The sequence below is a fragment of the Nicotiana sylvestris genome, chromosome 4 (assembly GCF_000393655.2).
Source record: "Nicotiana sylvestris chromosome 4, ASM39365v2, whole genome shotgun sequence".
NCBI classification, from domain to species: Eukaryota; Viridiplantae; Streptophyta; class Magnoliopsida; order Solanales; family Solanaceae; genus Nicotiana; species Nicotiana sylvestris.
In genome coordinates, this window is record NC_091060.1 from 874923 (window position 1) to 886562 (window position 11640).

Below are 11640 nucleotides of genomic sequence, written 5' to 3' on the forward strand. Positions count from 1 at the left end.
ACACCTGACTTCTTTTTAAATTCTTCATCCTCATTCTCCAGGTGGACGCCTGATTTCTTTTTAATTCTTCATCCTCATTCTCCAGGTGGACGCCTGATTTCTCCTTTAATTCTTCATCCTCATTCTCCAGGTGGACGCCTGATTTCTTCTTTAATTTTTCATCCTCATTCTCCAGGTGGACGCCTGATTTCTCCTTTAATTCTTCATCCTCATTCTCCAGGTGGACGCCTGATTTCTCCTTTAATTCTTCATCCTCATTCTCCAGGTGGACGCCTGACTTCTTTTTAATTCTTCATCCTCATTCTCCAGGTGGACGCCTGACTTCTTTTTTATCTCTCATCCTCATTCTCCAGGTGGACGCCTGATTTCTTCTTTATCTCTTCATCCTCATTCTCCAGGTGGACGCCTGATTTCTTCTTCAATTTTTCATCCTCATTCTCCAGGTGGACGCCTGACTTCTTCTTAAATTCTTCATCCTCATTCTCTAGGTGGACGCCTCATTTCTTCTTTAATTTTTCATCCTCATTCTCCAGGTGGACGCCTGATTTCTCCTTTAATTCTTCATCCTCATTCTCCAGGTGGATGCCTGATTTCTTTTTAAATTTTTCATCCTCATTCTCCAGGTAGACGCCTGATTTCTCCTTTAATTCTTCATCCTCATTCTCCAGGTGGATGCCTGATTTCTTTTTAATTCTTCATCCCCATTCTCCAGGTGGACGTCTGACTTCTTTTTTATCCCTCATCCTCATTCTCCAGGTGGACGCCTGATTTCTTCTTTATCTCTTCATCCTCATTCTCCAGGTGGACGCCTGACTTCTTCTTAAATTCTTCATCCTCATTCTCCAGGTGGACGCCTGATTTCTTCTTAAATTCTTCATCCTCATTCTCCAGGTGGACGCCTGATTTCTTCTTTAATTTTTCATCCTCATTCTCCAGGTGGACGCCTGATTTCTCCTTTAATTCTTCATCCTCATTCTCCAGGTGGATGCCTGATTTCTTTTTAAATTTTTCATCCTCATTCTCCAGGTGGACGCCTGATTTCTCCTTTTAATTCTTCATCCTCATTCTCCAGGTGGACGCCTGATTTCTTCTTTAGTTTTTCATCCTCATTCTCCAGGTGGACGCCTGATTTCTCCTTTAATTCTTTCTCCAGGTGTTTCCTGACACAAATGTTGTTTTTGCCCCTATTTTAAATCAAAGAAAACTTTGTTAGTTTTAAAGCAGGACGGTTAACTGGGGCATTCTCGCCGACGATGGGGCTTCTCTTCGTCTTTGTTTTATTGCCTTGGAATGGTTGAAAGGACTGTCTGTCCTTGTAATTGATCCTTAACTATAGGATCCCCAACTGTATGTTTTCCTTCAAACCCTTTTAACCGTAATCATATGTTCTCCTGACATTGCTGATCCGCTTTTGATTCCACTTTTCTTACACCCATATCTTATTATTTTTTATTACCTCCTGCCCATCATGGCCGTATTTTTGTCCTATGCAACCTTGAATCTTGGTAGTATACCTTGACATTCTTTCTTATTTGTTTGGAACAAAACTCATCTCAAAAGCTTTAGAAGAGTAAGATTATTAGTGACGAAAACATGATGATTTCGACAATCTAGAATGAAAAGAAAAATCCAAATTTGGATGACTGTTGGAGAAGGAATAAAGGACTTATCTGATTAGAGTCACTGGCACCAATGATCATGGTATGCATTTTGGATTAATCAACCCGGTCTTTTAATCAATCTCCTTTCAATTGTCTCATTTTGTTTTCCCAAAATTTCCATAAACCAACTTCATTTTTTCATTTTACAGACCTGTTTGACTTGCAATATCTTAAAGAGTTTTCACCGACAAACCTTCCTCATTTGTTCATTTCTTAATTCTTTTTCGCCTTATGGTGCCTGCGAAGGTTTTCACCAATAAGACTCTCTCATTTTACTTTCTCTCAACTTCCGTCGTCTTATGGTGCCCGTGTGGGTTTTCACCTATAAGACTCTCATTTTCTCTTTCTTTTCTTGTTTGTACCAGAGTGTTATGAACCATCTTTATTTGCTTGACTCAGCATTTTTCTAAGATTGATCGAAAGGTCTTTTTGGTATGTGGTTGGAAATGGAAAGGTATCAAAAATGTTAAACAACTTTGATATGGGTTTAAAATTACAACTCTTGGAATCTTTTTCTTATTTCCAATACAATTCCTGCCCCAGTTTCTTGATTGGGGTCTCTTGATGTTTCTTTTTGTGTACATTATGCATATCGTGCACCCTATGACCGAGCCGTGAGGCGCCTACGTATCCTTCTCTGAGGAATCAGGTCAAACGTAGTTCACTAAATAATAGTGATTTTCTTTTTTTTTTTTTTTATTATTATTATTTCATATTTGATTTTCATTGATTCCAAGAGAGGGTAGGAAAGAAACAAATATGGCTCAAAGGGGAAGCAAAGGGTATAGTGTTTGGATAGCAGAATAAATTGCCTTTGTCATTCCAATCTTCGAAATAATGCTAAATACAAACATTCAAAAAGTTATGCATAATATCTCTTTACCGCGTCAGAATTGATCGCCATGTCTATGCATTTGCCTTCAATATCTGTTAAGCATAGTGCACCATTCGATAATACTCTGGTCACAATGAATGGTCCTTGCCAATTCGGGGCAAATTTGCCTTTTGCCTCAACCTGATGTGGAAGAATACGTTTCAGCACATGTTGACCCACTTCAAACTTCCGTGGACGCACCTTTTTGTTGTATGCTCTTGCTATTCTTCTTTGATACAATTGACCATGACATACTGCGGCCAATCGTTTTTCATCAATCAAGTTTAACTGTTCCAGACGGGTTTTGACCCATTCATCATCATCAATCTTTGCTTCGGCGATGATCCGAAGGGAAGGAATCTCAACTTCTGCAGGAATTACTGCTTCAGTGCCGTATACCAACAAATAAGGAGTTGCTCCTACTGAAGTGCGAACAGTAGTGCGATATCCCAATAACGCAAATGGTAGTTTTTCATGCCATTGTCTTGAACCTTCTACCATTTTCCGAAGTATCTTCTTTATGTTTTTGTTGGCTGCCTCGACTGCTCCATTCGCCTTGGGCCGATATGGGGTAGAGTTGCGATGTGTAATCTTAAACTGTTGACATACTTCCTTCATTAAGTTACTGTTAAGATTAGCACCGTTATCTGTGATGATCACCTTTGGGATTCCGAATCGACATATGATATTTGAGTGGACAAAATCGACCACAGCTTTCTTGGTCACTAATTTGAATGTTTTGGCCTCAACCCATTTGGTAAAATAATCAATGGCTACCAGAATGAACCTGTGCCCATTGGATGCTGCCGGCTCAATTGGTCCAATCACATCCATGCCCCAGGCAACGAAGGGCCATGGTGCCGACATTGTGTGCAACTCGGATGGTGGAGAATGAATCAAATCTCCGTGTATCTGGCATTGATGACACTTGCGCACAAAACTGATACAATCTCGCTCCATGGTAAGCCAATAATAACCAGCTCGGAGGATTTTCTTTGCCAACACATATCCGCTCATGTGGGGTCCACAAACTCCCGAATGTACTTCAGACATGACAGCCGTAGCTTGTCTGGCATCTATGCATCTTAATAATCCAAGATCTGGTGTTCTTTTATACAAAACTCCTCCGCTTAAGAAGAATCCATTTGCCAATTGCCTAATGGTCCTCTTTTGATCTCCTGTGGCTTGTGCGGGATATATCTTCATCCTAATATACTCCTTGATGTCGTGGAACCATGGTTCACCATCAAATTCTTCTTCAACCATATTGCAATAAGCGTGCTGATCGTGGACTTGAATATGTAGTGGATCCACATAAGCTTTGTCTGGATGGTGCAACATTGATGCCAAGGTAGCCAATGTATCGGCAACCTCATTATGGATCCTTGGAATATGCCGGAACTCCACTGATTGAAACCGCTGACAAAGATCATGTAGACATTGTCGGTATGGTATGAGCTTCAAATCTCGGGTTTTCCATTCTCCTTGAATTTGATATACCAGAAGATCCGAATCTCCCATGACTAATATTTCTTGGATACCCATGTCTGCGGCTAGCCTTAACCCCAAAATACAAGCTTCATATTCAGCCATATTATTGGTGCAATAAAATCGTAGTTGAGCCGTAATAGGATAGTGATGCCCTGTTTCAGAAATGATTACAGCTCCTATCCTGACTCCTTTCATGTTAGCAGCCCCATCGAAGAAAAGTTTCCAGCCAGGTTTTTCAATTTGCTCGATCTCATCGATATGCATTATTTCTTCATCGGGAAAATAGGTTTTCAACGGCTCGTACTCCTCGTCGACCGGGTTTTCAGCTAAATGATCAGCCAGTGCTTGGGCTTTCATTGCAGTTCGAGTCACATAGATGATGTCAAATTCTGTGAGCAATATTTGCCACTTTGCAAGTCTTCCCATTGGCATAGGCTTTTGAAAAATATATTTCAACGGATCCAGACGCGAAATGAGGTAAGTAGTGTAGGACGACAAATAGTGTTTCAATTTTTGAGCTACCCAAGTCAGGGCGCAACATGTCTTCTCCAGATGAGTATACTTAACCTCATAAGCTGTGAATTTCTTGCTAAGGTAGTAGATGGCCTGTTCTTTTCTGCCGGTGAGGTCATGTTGCCCCAATACACAACCAAATGAATTTTCCAAAACCATTAAGTAAAGAATCAGAGGTCTTCCTGGCTCTGGCGGGACTAACACGGGCGGGTTTGACAGGTATCCTTTTATCTTATCAAACGCCTCCTGACACTCATCGGTCCATTTGACCGCAGCATCCTTTTTCAACAATTTGAAAATAGGTTCACAGGTTGTCGTAAGCTGAGCAATAAACCTGCTGATGTAATTCAACCTTCCCAACAAACTCATTACTTCAGTTTTGTTCCTTGGAGGTGGCAATTCTTGGATGGCTTTGATTTTTGATGGGTCTAGCTCGATGCCTCGCCGACTGACTATGAATCCCAGCAACTTTCCAGATGGAACTCCAAATGCGCATTTGGCAGGGTTAAGCTTGAGGTTGTACCTGCGAAGTCTTAAGAAGAATTTCCTCAAATCCCCAACGTGGTCGGCCTGATGCTTTGATTTTATGATCACATCGTCCACGTATACCTCAATCTCCTTGTGTATCATATCATGAAACACTGTGGTCATCGCTCTCATGTAGGTTGCTCCGGCGTTCTTCAAACCGAATGGCATTACCCGGTAGCAATAAGTTCCCCATGGTGTGATGAATGCCGTCTTTTCTGCATCTTCTTCATCCATTAGAATTTGATGATACCCGGCATAACAATCCACGAAAGATCCTATATCATGCTTGGCACAATTATCGATCAAAATATGGATATTGGGTAATGGGAAATTATCCTTCGGACTTGCTTTGTTGAGATTGCGGTAGTCGACGCATACTCTAATTTTGCCATCTTTCTTTGGCACAGGAACGATATTAGCTAACCAAACAGGATATCGAGTGACTCGAATGACCTTTGCTCCCAACTGTTTGGTGATTTCTTCCTTAATTCTCACACTCATATCAGGCTTGAATTTTCTCAGCCTCTGCTTGACAGGAGGCACCGTTGGATCGGTGGGAAATTTGTGAACCACTAAATCAGTGCTCAGGCCCGGCATGTCGTCATATGACCATGCAAAAACATCTTTGAATTCTATGAGTGTTTTAATTAACTCTTCTCGGATCCTTGGTTTGAGATGGACACTTATTTTAGTTTCCCGGATATTACTCGTGTCCCCTATATTGATGTCCTCAGTATCACTCAGGTTAGGTTTGGTTTTTTCCTCAAAGTGAATTAACTCTTTACTAATCTCTTCAAAAACCTCATCTTCATCATATTCTGATTCATAATCACAATATATTTCTTGAATTATTATTTCGGAACCAGATTGATTTTTAAGACTGGGCTGAGGATTCCTCATGCATGCCATATCACTAGAGCCAGCGTAAAAAGAACTGTACAGAAAAAGAAGAAAGGGAAAAAGAAAACTATCAGGAATGATAATGAAAAAGGAAACTGTATTTTATTGGATGATGAAAGATAACAAGGTTTGCACACTTCAAACAAACTGTAAGATAAGCATTGGGATTACAACCCTGAGGTAACCCAAACAAACTGAAAGAAAATCAAAATAAACTACCAAGACTCCTTTCGAATGGGGAGAGGAGTGGCTTTCCAATTATTAAGCTTTGTTTCTGGCCCAACGAATTGAACTTCTGCGTTGCTACAACCTTCCCCGCTTTCCACCATATTCACATCGTCAAACAATTTCTCGAATCTTTCAATTAATTCCTCCTCAGGATTGACCAGGGATTTAGGAATTGTTGTTATCGGGCGATTTTTAGCACCGGTCTTGACAAAAGACTTTGATAGATGTGGGACTGGTTTTGGAAGAACCCATGCCTTTTGTTTCAGCTTTCTGGCCTTTTTTACGCCGTTGACGGTGGGTATGAACCCCAAACCGAATGTTCCCCAGTTCTCGGGGAGAGATACTGGTTGTATAATTCCTTGCAAAGATGAGCCCAGACCTTTGCCGGGTATAAAACCATTTTTTAACATTTCATAGGCTACCATGACTGATGCAGAGGTTATCTTTGGATTCGGAAGGTACTTCCCCTCTGGAATTTTCTCTACCGACACTGTATCGGACACTTGGTATACCCATGGTCCCTGGTCATTTTCTATTCCCTCGACCGGAACAATGGCACTGCTGTGAGCATTTAAACTTTCTTCCCCATGCACAACTATTTCTTGATGATCCCATTCAAACTTGACTGCCTGGTGTAGTGTTGACGGGACTGCTTTGGCAGCATGGATCCATGGTCGACCCAACAACAGATTATAAGAAATAGTTATGTCCAGTACTTGAAACTCCATCGTGAATTCAACTGGTCATAGGTATCAGTTCCAACACTATGTCGCCAAATGAATTTCTGCTTCCACCGTCAAACCCCCGTACGCAAATGCTATTCTTCTGGATCCTTTCCTCTTTGATTTTCAATTTGCTTAAAGTGGAGAGAGGGCAGATGTTTGTACTTGACCCGTTGTCAACCAATACCTGGGTTACTACGGAGTTTTCACATTTCACGGTGAGGTAAAGAGCTCTGTTGTGCTCAGTCCCTTCCACAGGCAATTCATCATCAGAAAACGTAATTCTGTTCGCCTCAAAGATTCTGTTGGCTATTCTTCCCAAATGATTTACAGAGATTTTTTCAGGAACATGAGCCTCATTTAGGATTTTCATCAAAGCCAAACGGTGCTCCTCTGAATGGATCAGTAATAACAATAATGAAATTTGAGCAGGCGTCTTCTTCAGATGATCCACAACAGAATAGTCATGGAGCTTCATTTTTCTTCAAAACTCTTCTGCTTCTTCTTCCGTCACAGCTCTCTTTATTGGTGTTGGATTATTTTTAGTTTTTCTTAACTCTTCGGGAGTAAAACATCTTCCCGAACGAGTCAAACCTTGCACCTCACAAACTTCTTCCTTGACTTCCTTTCCCTTGTACATTACTGTCACCCGTTCATATTTCCATGGAATGGCCTTGTTGTTGACCACTGGTAGCTGGGTTACAGGTTTGATAATAACCCGATCTATACGGGCTCCTTCCACGACTACAATGGGTTTGCTGGTAACCCCTGGTACTATCACTTTCGGCCCTTCTTGCTTTGTGGCAACTTTGCTCGAAGATCCCTTCTTGACTACCACAGATGGTTCATCACCATTTCTGTTCTGCTTAGGTACCGGCTTTTCCTCTGTTAACTGCTTATCTGGTTTGGCTTCATGAGATCTGATCATCATGACAGTTTGTGACGGCTTCTTTGTCTCCCCATCAGCTTGTACGATTTCTATCATATTAACCTCCTGATGGGCTGGCATTGGATTTCTGTTGATATTGGGAGCTTCGGGGGTTTGAACCTCGATTTTATTAGTATCAATCAGCTCTTGTATTGCATTTTTTAAATGCCAGCATTTTTCCGTATCATGGCCTGGTGTACCGGAACAATACTCACAGCTAATGGTGTAGTCCAGATTCTTTGGAGGAGGATTGGGTAGCTTGGATTGTATTGGTCTTAGCATGTCCAGCTGTCTCAGCCTGTGGAACAGACTAGTGTAGGACTCTCCCAATGGAGTGTAGGTCTTCTTTTTCTGTTCCCTTTCTCCCCTGAATGCTGGCCTAGGCCTGAAACCTGGTCCGGGATAGGCTCGTGGGTAAGTACCTAGTATGGCAGGAGCGCGCCAATTAGCGTGAACAGGTGGCTGATTGTATGTTTGTGCATGGTTAATGGAAAAATGAGGCTCCGAAGGGTGATAGTAGTGTTGGGATGAATTGTGGTGGTAAGTTGATTGGCGAGGTCGTTGTTGATTATAGTAAGGCGGTGAACCTCTGGGTCCCGACCAAATTCCTGAATCAACTACCGCTGCTTCCTCCCTCTTCTTTCTTCCGATTCCTCCTACCCCGCCTTGAATAGCTTGAGTAGTTGCCTTAATTGCTGAATAGCTCATGATTTTATTTGTCTTGAGGCCTTCTTCCACCATACCTCCCATCTTTACTACTTCGTTGAATGATTTCCCAACCGCTGAAACCAAATGGGCATAGTAAGTCGGTTCCAAGGCTTGGAGGAAGTAGTCTACCATTTCACTCTCCTTCATAGGAGGATCCACTCTTGCTGCCTGTTCTCTCCACCGGAAGCCATACTCTCTGAAACTTTCATTGTGTTTTTTCTCAAATTTTGTCAAAGATAGTCGATCTGGGATGATTTCCAGATTGTATTGGAAATGGTATGCAAATGCCTGTGCCAGGTCATCCTAGGTGTACCATCTCCCATGGTCCTGGCGTGTATACCACTCCAAAGCTGATCCGCTTAAATTTTGACTGAAGTAAGCCATCAATAATTCGTCCTTTCCCCCAGCTCCTCGCATCTTGCTGCAGAAACCCCTTAAGTGGGCTACTGGGTCGTCGTGCCCATTGTATAGGTCAAATCTAGGCATCTTGAAGCCAACTGGTAATTGTACATTTGGGAACAAGCACAAATCCTTGTATGCTACACTGACTTGCACACCTAACCCTCGCATGTCTCGGAATGATTGTTCTAGACTTTTGACCTTCTTGAACATCTCTTCTTGTTCAGTATTTTTGGCTGGATTGTCAATTTCGATTGGGAGGTCAAAACGAGGAGTAGTTGAATGGATTTCGGAGGCTTTGAGGGTGGGCTCTGGGGGTAATATTGGTTGTCCTGGGCCTGGAATGTAGGCTCACTAGGAGATTTGTGGAGTGTAGCTGTGGGAGGTGCCACAAAGACAGGAGTTACAGGTGGAGGAAAGTATGGAACTGGTTTAGGAGGGGGGGACTGCGGTGTCTGAGAGGTGGTGCCTCGGTAGTGTTGGTAAATGGGGAAATTTGGGGATAATTCAGTGGTAAGATTATCCTGAGTTTGGGCCATTGATGGAGCAGGGTTAGTTGGGTAAGATGGGGGTAACTGCCCTATAGACCAGGCCTGGTACATCTCAGCCATTTGCTGCTTGAGTTTAAACATCTCTTCTTTCATTTTCCCGACATCCATCTCTTCTAGCTCAATACATGTGTCAACATCTGGGATAGACATACTTTCGGGTATTGGTCCTTTTGATCTCGTGTGATAATGATAATATGCCAGTATACTCTTTAGAGAAACTAACTGCTTGAATTCTGGAAATGAACAAACTTGTTAGTTTTGAGAGTTTAACACATATATAATTACACGTTGAGATGCAATGCTCCTAGACAAATATCCCCTTTCTATTATGCATTTGCTCGGCTGCTTGTGTCATCCCAGCTTTCTTGAAAATTTTATTGTTACTCACTCTTAATTTATTTTATATATTTTTTATTGTGGTCGAATCTTATAGAGATTGCCTACGTATCATGCCCCCGCATGAATCAGACCTTGCGTAATTCGGTCATAAGGCAAACACTTTTATTCATTATACAAAGATGGAACAGACATTACATTTGAAAACCTTTATAAGAAAATGGTTTGAAACACACACACTCAAATCAAAATAAAAGATACAACTCTTAACATCTCACAACATTCCCCACTTTCCACTTTTGTTGTCAATTATTGGATTATCTGCTCAATGTGGGGCTTGACCTGGATGACCTCCCAGCGTACGATATATCCTTTCTAACTCTATTGCCAGATGACGGGCAAAAATAGGTGCATGCTCTGTAAACCTTTCATAATCCATTCCTTGGCAGTTTACATAACTTTGAGAGGTGTAGACCGCCAGGTCGTGGATTTGTGCCCTGAAATCTTGGAGACGTTGGTCTTGGTTCTGCAATTGCTGCTGGCGAGTGGTGGCTATATCTCTGATACGGTCCTCATGATCTAAAACTGACTCTAACTGAGCTTGGAGTCTGGCCAGATCGAGTCTTGCCTGCGCTCTTTCTCTGTCGATGTCTGCTTGTTGATGTTCTCTGTTGTATCTTCTCGCCTCTTCCAGTTGTGCACGAAGTTGGTCTTCTGAACGTATCCAATGGTCTTTTTCCTTTTTGAATTGTGCCCTGTCTTCTTCGGATTGCCTTACTTGGTGTTCCTTATTAGATCTGGCTTCTTCGTTTAATTGTTGGATTCTTTCTTTAGCTTTGCTCAACGCCCTTTCGTTTTCTGCAAGAATGGAATCATAATCTTGCATTCTTTCAAAAAGATTGGCGATGGTTTTTTGATCCTTCCAACTCCTCATTGGTGTTTCAGAAGCTCTTTTCATTTTTTGAAATCGAGCGTGAAGATTTTCATTCTCACAAGCTAAACTCTTCTTCTCGCCTTCGGCTTCTTGTGCTTGCAAATCTTTCTCCAGACTGAGGCTCCTCAGATTTTCCTTTAGGGCATGGATAGTTGCTTTGTACCCTTTTTCCTTTTCTCCCCAAATCAACCGCTCTTGGATTTTATCATTAAAGTTTTGAACATGGGTCTTTTTGTTGGCCTTCTTAGCTCGGGTTCTGGTACATCATCCACGCGAGACCGTTTCTCAAACCACCTTGCATATCCAGGATTTATCTCACCCCTTGTAGTGTCTGGGACTTGAGTATCACTTTTCAAGTATTCGACATCCATTCCACATCTGCTGAATTAGAGCCTCGGGAATAGTGGCTTCCGGGTGTAATTCGATTACTTGCATACTCAAATCTTCATCATCAGGAACTACTTGGTATCTCCCTAGTTGTCTTAGAACTCTTAGTGGCGCATATGGCTGGATGCTTCTCAATCCCAATAGTAGCAAATAACTATTTGAGGTTGACATGTGTATCACTTCCCTCATCGGGAGCCATCCCAAAGTCCACTCAATGTATCCGCTCACTTTATCTTTGCACGAAAACTCTTCGAGTTTCCGCACAAAGAGGGGCAGCTGTGAGCACGTGATTTTTGCCTTACGAAAACTACTCCAAAATAAATCAAAAAATAAAATAAATTTCTTTTACTGTGTAATTCTTGAATTTGCGTGGTGTTAAATATTTGTGTTATGTCCGTAAATGTTTACTTTGTCATAATAAAAATGAAAAATAAAATAAAATATATGTTGCATGCATATAGGATTTAATTATGCATTTAA